General features: G+C 41.3%; 2 long non-coding RNA genes across 3 annotated transcripts in view; both read right to left on the minus strand.

Annotated features, from left to right (window-relative positions):
* Window positions 1-3,199: 3,199 nt before the first annotated feature.
* On the minus strand, window positions 3,200-15,697 carry LOC137482451 (uncharacterized). 2 transcript variants are annotated; one of them, XR_011004072.1, is made up of 4 exons: window positions 13,600-15,697; window positions 13,380-13,475; window positions 12,063-12,865; window positions 3,200-5,623 (listed from the first exon to the last, which is right to left on the minus strand). It is a non-coding gene; the product is annotated as an uncharacterized lncRNA (long non-coding RNA). The 2 variants fall into 2 exon arrangements; XR_011004071.1 differs by having other exon boundaries at window positions 13,380-13,516.
* Window positions 15,698-15,707: 10 nt separating this feature from the next.
* The window catches only part of LOC137482450 (uncharacterized), a 63,167-nt gene continuing 59,109 nt past the window's right edge, over window positions 15,708-19,765 (minus strand). Inside the window, exon 3 of the long non-coding RNA XR_011004070.1 lies at window positions 15,708-15,930. This is a non-coding gene — a long non-coding RNA (uncharacterized lncRNA). The remainder of the gene's footprint in view (window positions 15,931-19,765) is intronic.

A 19,765-nucleotide genomic window follows, 5' to 3' on the forward strand; every position in this document is an offset into this window, starting at 1 on the left:
ATGTCAGAGATTCATGTGGAATGAACAGGGTGGATTCAGCACGAGGGTCTGTTGAAAGCCTCTGAATAATTACTGAGGAATGTTCACTGGTTTTCCTTGGGTGGCCGGGCAGGTGACAGTGCCGAGGACTTGTTGCAACACCGGTAACATGCGGCCCGGCCCGGTGAGCCAAGTTAGACACGGTTGGAGACACACAAAGAATTGAGAGGTTGATCCCAGAGCTCCCTCCCACTGTGGATCCTATCATGAGTCTTTGATATTTTCATGATCCCACCTGTCCTGTAATTTTTGTTGTGACATTACTGCAGGTGTGCAGAAGTGTTCAGACCAGCCGAACTCATAATAAAGGAGGGCAATGCTGGCAGTGGACACCTAAAGCTGTCACACAGAGCATTTCTTTTGGTCTTGCTTCCTTTCTGTCTCAGACCAAATATTTAATGACAATACATAGAGGAAATCTCTTCAGCTTCACTGGGGTCTTAAACCCTTCCTGTTACTTGTTTGAGAAGAAAAATACTCCAAAGGAGCAGAGGCATTAAGTCAGAGGCAGAGCAGCACAGCAGGGATAGACAGCCTCGTGCTCCTTTTCATGTGGTGACCAAAAGAAGTCACTACTTTCCTTTTCATGGGGATGTCCAGAGAACTCCCCAGAGAAGCAGCCTTACATAAATCACCCTTTTGCTGGCTCACATTCACTAGCTCTACAGGCTCCAGTCTTCATTCTTTGCCTAGCAAGAAGCATTTACCTGCTCTGTAAACAAATTATCCCATTTCAACTGATGGAGGAAGTCACTGCTCAGCCACACCATGGCAAAACATATTTTATTTCCTCATATGATCTCACCTAATCACCCATACTGCTACAAGCATTTGTTTAGCACAAAGCTTATCCTGCAGAAGCACAGCGATTTTGCAATGAAGTGATTGTGCTTTTGGTGGTTGGGAAATTCTGAGAGGCAAATTAAGAACCCCTTTCCTGAGGCCATTTTGCCAGAGTGCTGTCTTGCTGTAGGCAATGCTCAGTTCCTTGTTAGCCTCTTCAAGAGAGCTAAATGCTCCAATTAAACAATTATGCTGGTCTCTGCATTAGAAACCTCAATGCCATCCATGAATCTCTTAAATGCTCCGTGATTCATCAGAGTTTTCTGCTTTTACAGAGCACTCAGAAGGAGCACTGTTGGAGTGCAAGAGCTTTGTTCAGAGCAGGGGAGGTGAAGCTGTGACTGCTATTTAGGATCTCACCTGGCAAAACCTAAGCTGAGTAGAAAAGTGTATTATTTTATCTTCACATCCTCTTCCCCTCTGTATGCTCTTGCATCTGTGAGTTGGATGATAGTTGGTACTATGTGTACCTCCTACAAAGTTGTATGGATAAAACATTGCTCAAGGCTTAGGCTGCAAGCCAGGTTACAGAGAATCAGTTCTGTATTCTGAGCTGTAGTGAATGCATTCTGGTTAGGAAACAATGAGCAGTTTTGCAATATTTGTCATAAAATCCTTCTGAACAAAGTTCTTTACATTTGCCTAATGTTTTTTACTTTTGGTTAAGTCGTTAGGTGATATAATGATGTATCAGACCTTCTCTGAAAGAAGAAAGAGGCCACCTAGTGCTGAATTACAGACTGCTGTAGAAGACTATCTGCTTGGAAGGTATGGAAACAACTTCGATGCAATAGTAATACTTTTTATGGAAGGTTTTCTTAAAAAAACAGATTGTTAGACATTAAGAATCAGATCTCAATTAGCCGTACTTTAAAAATTCATTGTGTCACTTTTACAGGTGGATCCGCTGCTTGTCATAAAAACTGAGTCTTTCAGCTCCTGGAAGTTCAGTGTGGCACTCAGAAAACAGCCCCACTGGTAATTAACCTGACACATTTGTGAACCCCCACTGCCCCACAGAACTCTGTCCCAGCTGAGCAAGGGGCGCAGGGCAGTGAAACAGACGTTGATGAACGTTAACTGCTGGTGCCAGACCAGCTGCTGGGGCACCACAGAAAATCCCTGTGGGCTGCAGATACCACTGGCACTGCAGGATCTCTGGCTTGCTTCATAGTCAGTGTTGAAAAAGGTTCCCCCCAGTGTGTAATAAATCTGAATTATTTGCTGGCATTGCTCCACTTTTTGCATTGACTTTTATGAGAACATGGGGGTATGTTTGGAGGAGAGTCTAAACTGATGGGGTTTTGACCTAAGTTCTCTTTGTTGTTTTCTGGAGATACCAGGCTTTTCATGCATTGTCTGCAGGAGGAAATGTTCTCCTAGGAGACTGCACTTATCATACCTGGGTAACTTAAGGTAGATAGCATGAATAATCCCCCCAAGGCATGTATCAGACATCTCTGTTAAATACTGGTATTGCATGCTCAATTGCGTGTTCCAGTGACACCCTTTGCTTTCAAAGGTGAACCTACCTCACAGAGTTCAGGGTAAGAGGTAAATCCCTGTTTTTATCTGACATGAGTCATCTACACAACATGAAACAATTTCCTTGAGAGGAGAAAAATCACTTTTCCATTTCCTCTTCTGAGCCACAGTGCTGCCCAAAAAGATGGATGAAACAAAGTCCTTAAATTTTAGATTTGTCATATTTTGGTGCTTAGTTTCACTCATCAGTCACTGAGGGCTGGAACTTTCTGTAAGTTTAGTACTTTCCAGATTAGGTCCCAAGCATCTTCTTTGAAACATCCAGAAATGGAGGTGCCCAATATCAGTGTCTCTGTGCAGTGGTGCCTGTATCAGTTTATGCAAGCAGTATCATGAAAATACTACAAATATTCACTATGCACATCAATGCTTTAGTAATTTCTGCAAGCACAGGGGACAGTCCCATGATGGGACTGCACATGGCATCAGTGCATGCCCTGGTGACATGGAATTCCAATAGGTCAGTTTAATTGGTTGTGTAGCTATAATAAGAATGGAGTTCTGTTGTACAAGGCTTCTCAAAAAAAATTTACATAGAAGTAAAGGGTAAGTCAGAAGATAAGGTAAGATTACACGTAAGATTACATATTGATGAAATCAGCTTTGTTCTGTGTTTGAGGCATTTTGCTGCAGGCATAAATTGTTGTGTACCAGATTGGATGGGGATAGCAATATAGTAGTAAAAACAGTAATACTTTTTAAATGTTGCATAACTTCAGAGAAAAAGCTATATTTAGAGAACTCATTGTGACAAAATCTACAAACATGGATATGATTTCATTTCTAAGTGATTTATTTCTTATGTTTGGAAAGTGTGGCAGTTTCATGTGACAATTCCAGCTCTTTTACATATTTCAGTAGAAGTTCTCAGTCTGGCATCTATGTGGGTAATAAATTCCAGAGCAAAACAGTTAGATTACAGCAAATAAAAAACGAAGTTAGTCAAAAGTTAATAGGGACAGAAGTCCTCAGAGCTGGGTTTTAATGCCTCCCAGTTATCTGGCCCATAACATCAAGTCTGTCCCAGGTGTGCTCTTGGATACATGTTCTGCTCTTGAAGAGGACAGTTCACATAGGCTAGTGGGAGCTTAAGGGTTTCACTATGTCTGTCTAATATATGAAATTCCAAGATTTTAAGATAAGAGGAATGTTAATAGTGTTTATAATTGACTACTCTTATCTCCTGCACAGTCCTACTTCAGCCAGGTTGTTTTTTTCCTAACTATTTGGATATAGGAATCCTAAAAAGAGAGAAATCCTATGAAAGTGCAAGACTGAGAGAGTACTACAAGCCTGTTTTTTTATAATTATTCTTTGTAGAAGCAGTCCACTGATCTGCAGGGATCATGGGCAGGAGATGCCAAACCACAGAGCTGTGTTTTCTGTCAGACTGGAAGACCATGACGTACGTGGTGGAAGGTGATTTGAGCATGGTGCAAACAAAAGGGCATGTGACAAGATCTGCACACGAAAACTCACACACTCTTAAGTCAGAAGGTGTCATAGGCACCCCTGCTGATCCTTCTACGTCTGCACAGCACTGCCTCCACCCATGAGGCACTGATACCAGTATCATTTACAAACCAGCTGGGTTGATCATGGAGAAGAAAAATATTCGCTACATGGAGGTTAATATACTTCAGGTAAACAAATGGTTTGCTGCTGCTGATCTTTATCTGTTAGGAAATCTTGTTGGAGGTTTGTCAACTTTGAAGGGAGCAGCAGACTTTATCTTCGTGTCCCCTTCCAAAACACAGTCCAGGAATAATGCACTATAATCAGAATCTACAAATGGTGTGTTTGGCACTGCAATGAGCTGTCCCTCCTCTGGGGACCCTTTGGGCTGCAACTGGGCAGTGCCAGCTCTCTTTCCTATACATATGGTCCCAAGAAGCAAATTTGCCATGTCTCTCTCTGGTACCTTTACAAAAGCTGTTCTTTTTCCTATCTGAAGCAAAGTAATTACTTGAGTAAATAAATGCCATGTGGTAGATTTATTAGCAGCTCTAATTTCTGCCTGCAGAATCCTCAAGTGTTTTCTGTCTTGTGCAACTGAGGAAATGTTCATAAACCCCTTAGATACAAGAACTGAAGGAATGCTCTAGAGCTTTTCTGATAAGCTTCAAAATTCCCTGGTACTAATGTCTTAACTTTCCAAAACTGAAGAAATAATACAGATAAAAATTGCACGTAGAAGGAACACACACAGACAAAAATCGCGTGTTTCAGCCAAAAGGGAACATTCTTCTGTAAGATTCTGTTTAACACCATACTATCAGATTTTTTTGCTATTTGCAACATAAAGTAGAGCTAATATTGAGAAATCTGATGCTGCCCATTAGTATCATATACTGCAATAACTCCTGATGGAAGGCATAAGTAGCCAAATCTTTGCATTTTCTTTTCTCCCTTTTGTTTTTCTGCAGCCTACCAAAGCTGTCAGGTCAGTACTTCAGATCTGAACCTGTTTGTCCTTTTGGTTCTACTCCTCTTTTTGTAAGCTTACCTTTTCTGTTTTGCTAATCTCTGTCCATCTCTACTCATGCATCTTCCTACTTGGTTCACAGCAATTACAGAGCTTTAGTACTGCATTCCTCAGACCTGAAGTTAGATTTTCTGTCTGATTTTACTTGTCTTTTATCTCCTGTGGCATGGTTACTTTCTTTTTCCTGGCTTTGCTTGGTTTCAGTAGAACCTTTACTTTTCTTTTCCTTCTGATAAAAACCATGTTTCACTGAGTGATTTTAACTTTCAATGCAACAAGTTGCATATGGTCAGACCTGAGAGTTGTTCACAGTGAGTTTCTTCCAAATTTGTTAACCTTGTCCTCTTCCTTCCCTCAAACCCCACCCCACAGGGGATGAGAGCAGTGCTGGGATGGCACATGTACCTGTTACAGAGAATAATACAGGAGGAACCCTTGTTCTCCTTTAAATAAAAACCTACAGCACTTCCTTCAGTTGCTGGACTTTGCCACTTGATTTACAAAGTGGGGAACTATGGCTTCTTCCTTTCCTTCAGCTTCTTCTTCCATTTCAGCTTCAGAAAATGAAGTTCCTTGCAGTTGTAATGCTTGGTAATACCAGTAAAGCCCGTAAATCTTCTTTGAGAAGAAAGGGTGTGGTGGGCTGCCAAGGCACCCCTGGCCTCCAGCATCAAACCCTCTTTCTCCAACATTCAACACGTAGAGAAAGGCCTTGTAAAACAAAATATTTGCAGTTAGGTTTTTCTTACTTTTTAGCAAATATATTTCTTTACTGCACTGAGAAAAATCCAAGGAAAACAAGAAATCAACCATCCAGTAATTACGCCTGTTTCTAAATTTGTCCCAGGCTCTGTACTGGAGAAGAAGACACCTCCCCAGGGGATCTTTCTTTAGTTCATCCTAATTGTCTTTCTGTGTTTTGGTTTTTTTCTTGATCACTGCCTGATGTAGGAAATATAGTGGTGTTTGTCCTAGATTTTTGATCTAATAGCTTTCTATGGGTCAGCTTTTTTTTTTTTTTTTTTTTTTTTTAAATAGCCTTCTAAACTTCTTCTGTGAGTCATAAAAAGCAACTATTTGAGTAGGTGTAACTGTGAATGCTCCTCTGGGACTCTGCACAGACTGCACAGAAAGCTACCCTCAAAAATCATGACATGAGTAATCTGTGTAGTGCTTCCTAAAGAACTGGTCAGGTATTATTTCAGTGTAATCCTCTAAACTTTTTGCTGTGGGTCTTAATCCTCCAAACAGGTATTTCTCTAATTCTCAGTTATGTGCCCTGGGACACCATCAACAAAGTCAGTGACGTTGCTTCCTCTTCTTTCTCCCACTAGGCAGCAGGTCAGAGGTTTTACTGTTGTTTTTTGGATGGGACAGGGACTTACTGGGAGCACATGAGGGGTGGGGGGAAAGGCTGATGTTGTATTTACCTTTGAATGGAGAGAGGGAGAGGGGCTGCTCAGTGTTTGTTTTTAATCTGGCAACCAAAGCATTCCTGATTTCCTTCCAATTTCTTGGAAGCTTTATCTCATTTGCTCACAAAACTCTCCCTATTGAGCAACAGTTTTGTTCCTCCTCTGGAGCAGGACTACCTTGGGAAGGTCCAGCTGAAGCACAGAGTAACCACAAGGCAAGGAATTACAAACCAAACATCTGCCACGGGCTGTTCCGTGCTGGAGAAGGTGACCCTCTGCAGCCAGGCTGTGGCATCGTGCTGAGCTGGCAGGTCTCCAGCACCACTTGAGAGCTGGTGTTGGGAAATCAGACACTATTCTGGTCAGATTCCAGACCAGCCCCAGATGAGTGGGAACATTTCTTCCTAACTACATCCATGTAGGAGTCAAAGAAACTCACAGGGGTGTCAATCAGTTGGTCAATTTGAGGGGAGAAGCCTTTGAGGGAAGGACTTTCCTACACAGGAGAAAATTTGTCTGCATTCTTCTCACTGCAGTGGGGAGTGCCTCTGCCTTGGCACTCTGGGAACTCGCTGTGCCAAACTGTAGCACGGGCACAAGACTTCAAATGCAGCCTGTGCGGGTGGGCTCCAGCCTGGTGGAGGCAGGCTGTGGGGGTTTAACTTTCCTGAAATGCAGGGCCATGGGGGAATCCTAATGGGGTGAATATGGTGGGATAGGGGCCTGGAAGAAGGAGGAAGTCTCAGTCTTGCCCTTATTTTCTACTACCTCTGTCTTTTGGTGAAGTCCTCATCACTTTTCTCCACCCTTTCAGTGAGGTCAGTGGAGCTAAGGAATGTGTACATGAATTTTGGGAGGGAGAAAATCACCCCTCTCCCACACATAAGTACAGCCCTTAGAGCCTACACTGTCCTATGACTTAATTGCACCCTGTGGTATGATAATTTAACAGAAGATTAGGTAGTTTCTTGTGTTCTTGGTACTCCTCCCCAGTCTGTGTGTCTGCTATCAGCTTCTGAGAGGCTGCCTGAAGTTCAGCTTTGTCTTCCAGGGCTGTGGAGTCCATAGTCATTCCCCTAGTATGTGGTCTTGATGTTTTTAGCACTGGTGTGATCCTCCAGGAGCCATCAGGGAACAAGCTGGCAGCTGCTCAGGCTTTGCTTTCAGACAATGTTCTGCAAACACAGGCCAGCACCCCACAGGTGACTGGGTAGCTGCCCCCAAATTCCAGGGCAGATTGGCTGGTGGGTGAGGGAAGAAGGAAGGATAAGGGGTTGTAGATTTTGGTTGTATGATGAACCTCTGCCTCTTTCTTCACTGCACTCAGGTCCTGGAAGGGATGTAGCAGCAAGGGCTCTGCTCTGTTGAGGCACATCAGCTGCCAGGACTGAGGAACACACCTCTATACACAACTTTTTTGAATAATCACCATAAATCTTTAATCCTGTACTACTCCTATTGATAAATCAAACAGGTGCAAGGTCTTGAGTTGCTCTGCACTACAAAATGCTGTGCAAGGGTAATCTCAGGTTAGATTTGTAGTTTAGTCGTTCTCCCAGTTCCCATATAGGAGGAAAAATAAAGATGAGATTGCCCTCTTGAGCCACGTGTCTGCATTCCAGGCATATCCCAGCCTCCCACAGGCTCCCTGAGAGCTGTGGGTGAGCAAGAAGATGGGAGTTGAGCAGCAGTGAGTCTGTGTCAGACTCAGGATGGATGTTTGCAGTTTCCAGTTCCCTGTTGTGTCTGGCAAACTACATGGTCTCTGATTTAAAATTTATAAGAATGTTCCATGAGCCATGAGAAAGTGAAATGATGCCAGTAATTCCACCAATCTCACCTGCTTTTACAATATAATAAAAAAATGAAAACTTTTCTGACTAAAAGTTCTAAGAATTATTTTCTTTGGAATCATTATGAAAAGCTGACTTTTTTTCTATTTACTCCAATTATTTTTTTCTGATACATTTTACTTCTAAATGATCAAGATAAAGATAATTTATTTTACTAGATCAAGGCATTTCATGACTTTATCAGCAGTGTTAAACCCAAGATTTTAAATTCTATTGGACTAAAAGAAAGATTAACATTGAATTCTTTGAAGTCAAAACAAAATATTTCTGTAGAGAACAGATACAAACTCAGTGTTGCCAAAAACCCTTGCACAACACTACCAAGTTACTGATCTTTTGGAGAATTGCTCTGTGGGTGAATTTCCAGCTAGATCTAACAGCAATTGAAAGCATGAGACTGGTGGGGTTTTTCCATCATTCCTAAGACTCTGTGGCAAATAATTTTTATAGGAACTTAGAATTAGAGGCATCTAATGAGAAGTACCATGCTTTTCATAGCAATATGGTAGAAACAAACATTAAGTTATGAAACAAATAGAACACTCTGAGTATTTAATTTGGCAACTGGCAATTATTTTTAGAGTTGTTTCTGACTTCATCCTTGAAAACTGTTGTGGGCATGGCATTACTGAGAGCTGTCTGTGCCCCTTACTGGAAGGGCAGAAGATTGGGTTTCTCCTCTGCAATTGCCTTGGATCCAGTCATGTGCCTGTAGGGCAAGGGAGATTGTTTTGGTATTCCCCGTGGGAAATGGCTCAGACTGTCTTTTCCTAGAGGTGATGAAATCCTGATCCTGCAGCGTCAGTTCTGTTTGCAGCTTTCTGATGTGTGCTTTTGTTTGCCTTTCCCTGGCCTTGAAATAATTTCCACTGAGTCAGGTCAGGTTATTACTACAGTGGGGAAATACAATTCTCAAGCGAATAAGTGGTTCTGACCTGGCAGTTATTTCCAGTCTTTTCCTTCTTTCTTTCCCAGAATCCTTCCCCTTGCTCACTCCCCAGACTTCACAATCTGTCTATGATAACCTTTAGAAGTATTTCCTTGCCAAAAGCCAAACCAAATTCTCCTTACCAGTTAATATCAATGTATCACTGTAAATAGTCAGTAGTAGAGACCTTCATTCAGTATTGTTTAAGCTGCTTTCTGCTTAGAACTGTGTACATGGCTTCATGCAAAATTCTTCATCAAATATGATTCCCTACCAGATTTCTAATCTAATGGACCAATTCTGAGGAAAGACATGGCATTTTACCTAAGGCAGATTAAAATTCAGTCGTAAGATCTGGGTTGCAGTTCAGAGCTCTGGTTCTGAATTTGTCTGGCGCCTCCACTCCTGAGCTTGACCTTGTTTCCTCGTTGTTGTTCAGGTAAACAAGCCTTTCCATAACATTGCATCTCTTTAGAGGGTGAGGAAGCTTATAATGTTTCCTCTATGTGCAGTTCCAAGAGTTTTGAAGTCCTGACAGCCATCCTAATGAAATTATATATTTTTGGGAGTACTCTCAAGTTGAAAAGGGGACATCGTATAAAAGAATCATAAATTCTGTTCTCAGTAAACTTTGGAACATTGATGGGTTTATTTTTTGCATATTATTTCATTCTGAAAACTATACAGATGGTCTATCAGATGATGTTCAAAGCACAGAAATACTGCTGTATTAATAATGAGTACAAAATGTCTTCACAATGTACAAATCATGACACCATCTTTATGTGAAGAGCAAGTACTCAGTGGCAAAGTACACTTCAGTCTGAGAGCTGAAGTATGGGCAGAGGTCACTGTAATCAGCAACTAAAAGATCCATATGCATGTAAGACCTAGGCAGAAGTGTGGATATTGCACCACAGGATGAAAGGTTTCTCATTAGTGTTTTGCACAATATGTAAGAGTTTTCACAAATTCTAAATGCTTGCTTGAACAAATTGTTCATTGTCTAGCGTCAATGTCCACTCCCATTTCCTACTTTAGATTCCTGTGACTTCAGCCAAAGTGAAATATCGTTCTGAAGTTCTACTAGACCTTTAGAATTTTCATCTGTCTTACATTTAATAAGTTTTACAAATAATATGAAGCAGTAACTTTGTATTAGGACAAAATATTAAAATTGAAGTTACTAAGAGCAGATGGAGCCTTTACCCTTTAAGTTGGTCACGATGCACAAGGAGTTTTGCCTGGCTAATTGGGCTGACCTCCGTGTACTTTTTGTTATAGACAGGCACTTCTGTCTCAGAGGTTTCTATATTGTGGTGTTGGCCTCAAAGATTGTCTCAGTCAAAATGCCTAGATCTTAAGAATCATATGGAATAAAATTTGGGAGGGTTATAATTAACAATGAAGGTAATGACTAAGATTGACATCAATGAAAGCTTCCTGATTAAGACTGCTGTAGCAGCTTTTACAAGACATTTTGTTTACACATTCTCTCAACAGTGTGTTTATGTGATCTCATAAGGTTTTTACAGTGCTTCAAACACTTTGTATTGCCATTGCCATTTGAGTTCATGTAGTTATTTCTCTTTTAGGCATGTACAGCATCAACAAAATCAATATGAGAAGCAGAAGTGGAACTTAAAAACCCCAAACAACCTCCTGCAGCTGATACTGCTACATTTAGTAAGAGAAGATTGAGGTGCATGCTAACCTTGACCTGAATGCCAAGGTAATGGTGATGAAAGATGGTACAAGAATGGGTGCCCCTCCCAGAGGAGCTGACTGAACTCTGCCAGGCAGCCCTACAGCCCCTGTGCTCCTGTGCTGAATCTGCTCCTGCTGCCCACACTTCTTCAGCAGTACAAGCACAGAGGGGTTATGGTGGGCAGGAGTAGCACGTGTGAAGAGCAGGATGGGGCAGTGTTGTCACAGGGAGGGAGCTACTGTAGGAGAGGGCCCTGTGTGTACTGTTCACCAGGAATTATGTGTTGGCTGCTTATGAAAGAATAAGAAGTGAACTTTGTGTTGCTCTGGCAAGGGAAGTGCAGCTTGTCTGTATCAGTGTGTGTGTATCAATGTTGTGTATTGTATATCAACACCTAATGTTGTTTTGGTTTTGATACTTTGGAAGATGATGATTCACATTCAATTCTTGCTTCTCTGTTAGTCATGGCCTTGTGGTCATTTTCCTTCTGGGGATCCCTGCCACGGCCATGAGCTCTGTCTGGTGTGAGCAGCATTTTGATACACGCTCACACACTCTGTTTGCCACCGTGGTATGGTTCAGGTTTACAGGTCAGTGTTTAGGACAATGCAGAAACACATGCATGGAAAGTTTTTATCTATGCAAATAAAGGGAGAAGGGTGACTGCTTCATGGGCAAGATAACAGAGTGTTTAATACTGAATTTCCTCTAACAGGTGCCAACTCCTCAGCATTCACAGGCAGCAGCTGCTGGGCACTCACTGCCAAAGCAGCCAAATCCAGGCACCCGTAAATGAAAAAGCCCTGTGGTGTTTATTCCAAACCATGTGGCTTCCAAGATCCTTTGTGTTCAGTATGATTTTAGGCATGTTATTTTTAATGCAGAGTACCTTTCTAGCATCAGTAGTTAAGCTAATGTTGTTACTTACAAAAACAAATATGTTTTAATTGTGGTAAATCTGAGGGACAGATCAGGTCATGGCACAGGCAGTAAGTGAAGGAGAGACCAAAACAAAGTGACAAATTGTTGAACCCCGATGCTGGCACTTATGGAAGAACATTGCATGTCTTTAAGGCCGTGCTCTCTGGGAAGAGGAGGCTGCTGGAGGGAGTGCAAGCTGTAGGAAATAAATCCTTGTATTAAGCAATACAGGAGCTTCCTCCTATTTGAAGAGAAGGAAATTGCAAGAAAGATATACCCAAGAAACAGGTGAAGTCCCACATTGCCTAAGTCAACAGAATCCTACCTTGTATGTGTGTGGTTTTCATAAATGCACAGGATTTTCTAGGCTGATGGAAAGTTAGGGAATTTGATATTTCCTTATCTTCAATCTTCAGAAAATACCAATTAGCTGCTGTTTGAAAAAACAAAGTTGCTATTTCTTGCAGCTCTTTCAGCATATTCCTGTTGTCTCTGGACATTTAACTTCAGGCAGTAGCGGAGAGACAGTGATAGAAAAATAATCAAGTTGTTAATGATGCTCATAATGTCAAAATTTTATTTATTTGTGAGATTGTCTGCCTAGATTCTTCTAAGCAGAATCCAAAATTAAAATTTTGAGTCTTGCTTTCAGACTTGGAATGCTGATATGAGCTTCCAGTTACATAAAGTTGAATCTAAATCTCACCACTGTAATCTCTTTTGACCCAAATTTATCCATGAGCTTTTTGCCCATTTTTGAAGAAAAGTTCAGCAAACTGAATACAACTGAGCTACAGAGAGCTAGCAGCAAGTTTGTACTGAGGTGCTAAATACACACAAAATGAGCTGTGAGGGACGTATACACTTGCACATTTATTTCTACCTTATCCTTGCCCTGGTGAGGTTGTATCCCTGAACAGATAAAATAATGACCTTCTGCAGTGATTGTAGTTGTTGTTATGACACTGTTCTTTATTGCAGAAAGATGCCCTATGACATCATGCTCAGTATATAAAGTGGGGGAAAGAAAGAGGAAGGGGATGGCGTTTGCAGTGATGGCATTTGTCTTCCCAGGTCATGGTTCTGTGTGTTGGAGCCCTGCTGTCATGGATGTGGCTGAACTCCTGCCTGCCCATGGGAAACAGTGAATTAATTTCTTGTTTTGCTTTGCTTGTGTGCAAGACTTTTGCTTTCCCTATTAAACTGTCTTTTTTTCAACCCCTGATTTTCCTACCTTTTATCCTTCCAATATTCTCCCCGATCCTGCTGGTGAGGGAGTGACTTGAGTGGCCTGTGGTACTTGGCTGCTGGCTGGAGTTAAACCACAACACACCCAGAGCTACAGGAGAGGCTTAAACAGACAAAACTGGAGAGCCAACAGCTGCCTCTTGTGCCAAGGATGGGGAGCGAGCCAGCCCCTGATCCCCTCCTGTGATTTCACTGGAAGTGGGAATTGCAATAAATCCCTGCAGTTTGCAGCACAACACATTCCTCCTGATTGAGCTCCAGTGCTTCCTGTCCTTGTGGTGTCAGACTAAATCTTGTTTTCAGCTTTTTGTTTCAAAGGCTGGGGCAGCCCCATGCTGTTAGCGTGTTTCACAACTGACCTGGTCCCCAGACCTTTGTGAGGTGACAGTGTTACCTACTTTCTTGAACTTTTCACTGTTTGGCCTGTACTCAGCGACTGCTGCAGGTGGAACATGCACTAATCCATTTATGCCTCTTCCTGCTCCCAAGTCTGAGGGAGGAGAGGGTTTGATAAGGGCTTTCAGTAAATTCCTTTTGGGTAAAACAGAGAAGGGAAGGTTATCTTGAGTCATCTTTGTGTTTAAACTCCAGCCCCTTCTATGTAAATAAATTACCTTCCTCAATGCCATACCAAGTAATTTTAAGGAAAGTTTAAAAAAATAAACCTCACAACTTTGAAACAAACCAGCCAGAAAACAGAAACAGAGCCAGACAATTGACAGTATCTGGGAGTTGCCTCTTTACACAGCTCCCTGACAGCTATTGAAGCCTCCTACATTTACACCTAGCAGGGCTTCACAGCATATGTGTGTTTCTGGAACTCTGTGGGCAAAGAGGGGTTGCTGCATTTAGGACCACACCTGCCTGTTGGTGGTCCCTCTTGTTACATGGAATGGTGAGCACGACAAAATAGACCTTGTGGCATCTTGAAATGGACAATTCTGACCAGGCATCCCTGCTCCTCTGGCCTTTCTGAGTATTTTAATTCATGAGAACTGTACTGGGGGCTTGGGTTGAGGCAAACTGAATATGTCAACCATGTCCTATGGTGCATCAACTCCAGCATCAGCAGCCATTTGAGGGAGGGGATTGTCCTGCTCTGCTCTGTGCTGGTGCAACCCCATCCTGAGTCCCATGTGTAGTTTTGATGCTTCTTTGTAAGAAGAACATCAAATTATAGAGCATGTTCAAAGGAGGGCAACCAAGATGGTGAAAAGTCTCAAGGGCAAGACTTGGAGGAGTGTCTGAGGTCACCTGGTTTGTTCAGCTTGGAGAAGAGAAGGCTGAGTGACCTCACCACAGTCTGCAGGTTCTTCAGGGAGGGCACTGGAGGGGGTGCTGCTGATCTCCTCTCTCTGGTGACCAGCAAAGTATGAGGAAATGGGATGAAGCTGTGTCAGGGGAAGTTCTGACATTAGGAGAAGGTTCTTCACTGGAAGAGTGGTTGGTCACTGTAACAGGCTCCACAGTGGGATGTGGTAATGGCACCAAGCCTGTCAGAGTTCAAGGAGTGTCTGGAGAACATTCTTGGTGATTTGGGATAGCTTTAGATAGTCCTGTGAAGAGCAGGGAGTTGGACTCCATCTTTATGGATCCCTTCCAACTTGAGATATTCTGTAATTCTATGATTCCTTTAGCTCAACATGGACTTGCAACAAAGGAGGCTTTTAAGTTTTCCTCTGTTGCGGACTTGCTGACAGAGTCAGAGTTTAGAAGAACAAGGAAAAGAGATTGCAACCTACCAGATTTGGCTTAGCTTGGCAGGAGGTTACTGCAATATTTAAAGCAATTAATGTATCTTCATAGGGTCCATTCAGCAGATTTTGTGAAAATAGGTATAATTTACCGAAGCTAATCTGGCAAATTCCATGGAAACCTATTGTGCCCCATTTGGGAAATAAAAGGAATTTTATGTAGCCTTTTGGAATCCAGTTTTCAATCTGGTCTACGATTACTCTCTTTGCTCATGCAGAAATCCTGTGATGGAATATTCTGCAAATAAAAAAGAAAATGGCTGTTACATCTGTTAGGCATTCACTGACAGATGATGGTGTAGTTTAACAAAGAATTAGAACAAGCCTGACGTTTCTTTCATGGTCTAAATAGTCTAATCCAGAGAAAATATAGTAGGCACAGAAACATTAAATTATTTGAGTTTTTCAAAACAGAATCTAAGGAATAGAATTCAGTGGAAGAAAATAAAATGCTAATAGAAGAAAATTAATGATAATTTCTCATTTTGAATAAATACAAGTATAAAATAATCACATTCTTTTACATAAGCTGTAAACACCCTTTGACTACTATCTTAAGCAAACTATGAGTCCATTGCTATCCAACTTCTATCTTACCTCTATAAACAAGAGGAAAATGTTTATCTAAAAAGGAAGTTTTCTTCACTGAGTGGGACTCTACCTCTGATGGTTTCCAAGTGTTTTGTCATAAAAAGAGCTGAAGGGGGACAGGAAGAATAAAATATATAGAAAGGTGTTTTGCTGTGGATTGCTCCACATAATTTTTAGGATGTACTGGCATTTTATCTAGATGCTGACTTTGTCCAATAGACACAACTAAACTGGTGTACATGGGAGTTTGTTCCAGTACTCAAATGTTGCCATTGAACAAACAGCTTTATTCTCAATAAATTCTCAGTTCTTGGCTCTGAATTTGCCCCTCAGCAGAGCCAAGAGCCACTGTTCCCAGTGCTGAGGTGCTGCCCATGTGCAGGTTCTGCCTACGCAGAGAACACATTCATCAGGCTCCGTTGCAAGGTGTTTCAAACTGCCTGTCCAAGGAGGTCCCAGACCATTGCTGGGGTTTGAAAACTTGGCCAAGGAGAAGGAGGAGGAGACTGGCCCTCAGTCATCAGCAAAACCAGCCCTGTGGGTTTCAGTCCTCTTAACACATCTTGGTTTCTTCAGCAACTGTAAACACAAGCGAGCCTCCTAAAGAAAACAATTGTCATGGAGCTTCTGGAAAAGGAAGAAGTAGGTATTTTTAGAAAGAGCTTGGAGGTCATCTGAGTGTCTTTGACCAATGTGGCCAACACAGGCTCCAAGGCTCATCTCAGCTTTGCTTGTACACAGGCTAAGCTTGGCATCTCAGCAGACGGGTGAGGAATGGAGATAGTGATAGTAAACAAACAAGTTGTGCTTGCTGTCCTTCTTCCACAATCAAGCTTGAACTTTGTCTCTTTCTCACCATCCTGCTGTGAAATTGGAATTTCTGTTGTGATTGCAAGTGGCTTAGGTTTTGTGTATGTTAGTTAAAGTGTGTCTGGGTTATATATCAGTTGGTCCAAACTGGAAAAAACAAGATCAGATGCAAAGGCATTTCTCAAAGAGAAAAGGAAATAGTCAACACACACCTCCCCCACACTTTTTCTAGTTCATTTGCAAATTCTTCTTCATTCACGACCCAAAATAAGTGTGGCCAAAAATTTAGAACCTAGCAGATTTCAGTAACTGTGAGAAATCAGGTATTGTGACCAGATAAAAAGAGACTTAGAAATACATTTCAATCCAATGAGGTAGATACAGCCAATTGACTCAGAGAGAGAGTTGCAGAAAGACAACTGAAGGGTTTGTATGACGCAGTGTTATTATTTCATTATTGTAAGGTTTCATAGCGTCATCACAACGTTTGAGTATGTGATGAATCTACCATATTGTTTAAGCATGGGATACACAACAGTGACTCTGCAGCAATAGCAGCTGTGATTTCTTGTCCTAATGCCTGCTCTCTAATCTTTGGAGTCCCATGTAATCTCAAATGTCATCTCAGCAGAAGAGCTGAGGCAGGGGAAATGCTTCGAGTCTTTACAGGGTTTGGTTTTTTTTTCCTCAGAAGAAAAGTTTCTTCTCTCTTGCTGGCATTAGTCAGGCAAGAATTTCTGTTTCATGGGCCATGAGGAGATGACCTATGTACTGGTTTCTGCCTGCTGAGCCTGTGAAGTGCCATAATACATCCAAACTGCATCTCTGGGCTTCAGAAACATTAGTGACTTTTTTCTGCCTTTTTCTGCTGAATTGTTTCTCTATGGCTATCAAAGCTGTGTTTTAATTTTTTTCTATAACTTTAAATGATTTTAGGATGTTAAAAGCTTTTAGTTGTTCTATTTCACTATTTTTTTCTTTCCCTAATCTGCAGTAGGCTTTTGCTTTGGCATTGATTTTTTAAGTATGGAAGTTTTTTCTCAATTTCTCTCTTTCAGGAATCTCATTTCCACTACTACAGGTTCAGTAAAACAGATCTCAGGACTTTTAGCAGAAATATTTGCTGTGACAGTTTTAAAACAGGCTACCTCTGATTGCCTCTGCTTACTCTGAGATGAGGATAAACTGTTTCTCCTGGCTGTATTCTGAAGGTAAAAATAGTTTCAGTGTAAAGCAAAACCTGACTGCTTGCTTCAGCCTAGATTTCCATCCTTTTTACCTAATTTCATATAAAAAAGGCAAAAACCTGTTCACTTGATAGGCAGGAGTTTGGACTACAGGTACTTTCCTGCCTGAGTTGTTCTGTTTCTGAGCCTGTTGTCATATAAAGGCTCAGGTTAAGTTGAAAGAAAAAAAAATAAAGGCAATTACAACAAAATTTAAAAGATATTTTGCAAATATAAGTTTAAAAACTGTGCTACACTATTTTCCCTTTTAAATTTTTTTTCAATGCTCAATCTTTTTGTTGAATTTGAGATGAGTTAGTTCTTTGGAAAGTCAGTTCTATTGAGTTTACCATTTAAAAAAAGCTATCTCACCTCCAGTGACTTCCTCCTAAATACTTTTCTCTTTATAAAACAGACTAATATGATCTAATCTTCTGCAAATATAGTTGTTTGTTTTGTTTCCAGTGGGGAACTACCTTCAAACAGTAACCAAAGAAACACCTTAATAAATAAATGTATTAAACTGATAAAAAACTTTAGACTTACTGGTTCTACTTTATCACCTTGCTAGGATCAACAGCTTTTCAAATGGCTGGAGAATGTGCCTCTTCTGTTTGGGTTCTCATGTAAACAGGATGCTTGGGTTGTCTTCAAAGTTTGCATCCTTGGCCTCCCTGCTCTTTATCCCTGCCTGTGGTTACCCGTGTTCAAAGGAGCTTAATCCAGACTGGAAGATGTGCAGAGAAGGGATGTCAGAATAACCAGAGGAACTGAGATGTGACTAGAGGAATTTGGTTTATTTACCTTAGAAATGCCAGAGTGAGAAGAGATATATATGACAGTAGAAAAGGGCAAAAGGAAAGACAGAAGGAAAGGGGAGAAGGGGGGAAAAGCAAAGGAGGAAAAGGAAGTGAATGAAGCACCAGTACAGTTGTGAAAGGTACATTTTGTCTTCAGAGGTATCAGATTGTGGAAATGCTCTATCTGGAGTAGCAGGTGGAAAATCTTAACAGGTTAAATTGAGGTTTGATCATTTTGAGAGGAAAGAAATGATGCTACTGTCCACAGGATATTGGATTGTACAACCTAGATCTGCCTGTCTCCTAACTCCTGCTTGGTGCCTTCTGGCACCACAGTGACCCTTCCTATTAAAGAAGACAACTAGGATGAACCCTTGCAGATGATCCATTCTAACAATTTTTTATAGAAACATTTACTTCCTTTTTCCAGACCCTGTAATAAGAACACTTGATAGCTTCTTTTGGTAAAGAAGATCCAGGTGCCAAGTTGGCAAATATCCTTTCTATTTTGGAGCAAAGCTATCAGTTTAGCCATTTGCAGTCTGTTTTATCATTTGTGACCTTAGTGTGCCTGTGAATCTCCTGACCTTGCTCAGAGTGCCATGTGGTGATTGTGCTCTTGTGTTTGCAATCATTATCTTTCAAAACGAAAGGCCTAAAACAAGTGTCCATGTCATTAAATATTGTGCTTGAAATATTCAAACTAGTAGAGATGTTATCTGGCCTTGATTTAGGCAAATAAGGAAGGACCTGACCTCAGTCTTTATATAAACAGCCCACAGCATAGCAGTAAATCTGTTTGCCAGCGTGGCAGATGGAACTCTTCTCTAGGTTTCAGTTTCCTCTCCACCATCTACATCCACTTCATCAGCCAATGCATGCCCATGGAGAAAGAATATTCATTGTCAAGTGAACCCTGGAAAGCCTTAGGAAACAGTCAAGATGAATGTGCCAGGATTTCTGATTGAACTTGTATCACCAGTAGTCTTTTAGTCTTTGATGGGAAAATGTTTCTTTTACAGCACCATCAACCTCCTTGAAATCTTGTTGAGGTTGAAAAAATAAAAAAATCTATATATTTAGTGTTTCAGGTATATAAACCCAGGGTAAGTCCCAAGTGCATGAAATTTGAATACAAAGGGAAAAACATTATTGTCTTAGTTAAGCAGGGGAGTAAACACAGCTCTCTTGTCTGGCTTTACTTTCTACTACAATGTTTCCTCTCCTGCTTCAACACTCACTTAAGTAGGAAGGACACTAAAAGGAAGGACATGAAAAGGAAGGACACAAAGCTGTATAATTTAGCCTGTAAAGCCACACTGTATATGGACAAAAGCCAAGACATGGGGAGCATTGAACATTAGAAGAAGAAAGCAGCCAGTATTAAGCCCTTGCTGGAAGGACTTGTCCCTTTTTCTACCAGTGCCTAATTTAGTATCAGTGTCATCTTAATGCTGCAGACAGACCTGGAACCATTTCTCAGTGTCCCAGAAAGAAGGCAAGCATGATTTATACCCTAGGAAGATTCAGATTCAGGCATATTTTGTTCTGTTTCCGTGCAGATGCATCAGAATAGAGGTGACCAAGTTACATGCTGAA

Source organism: Anomalospiza imberbis, chromosome 14, assembly GCF_031753505.1.
Source record: "Anomalospiza imberbis isolate Cuckoo-Finch-1a 21T00152 chromosome 14, ASM3175350v1, whole genome shotgun sequence".
In the NCBI taxonomy this organism is placed as follows: Eukaryota; Metazoa; Chordata; class Aves; order Passeriformes; family Viduidae; genus Anomalospiza; species Anomalospiza imberbis.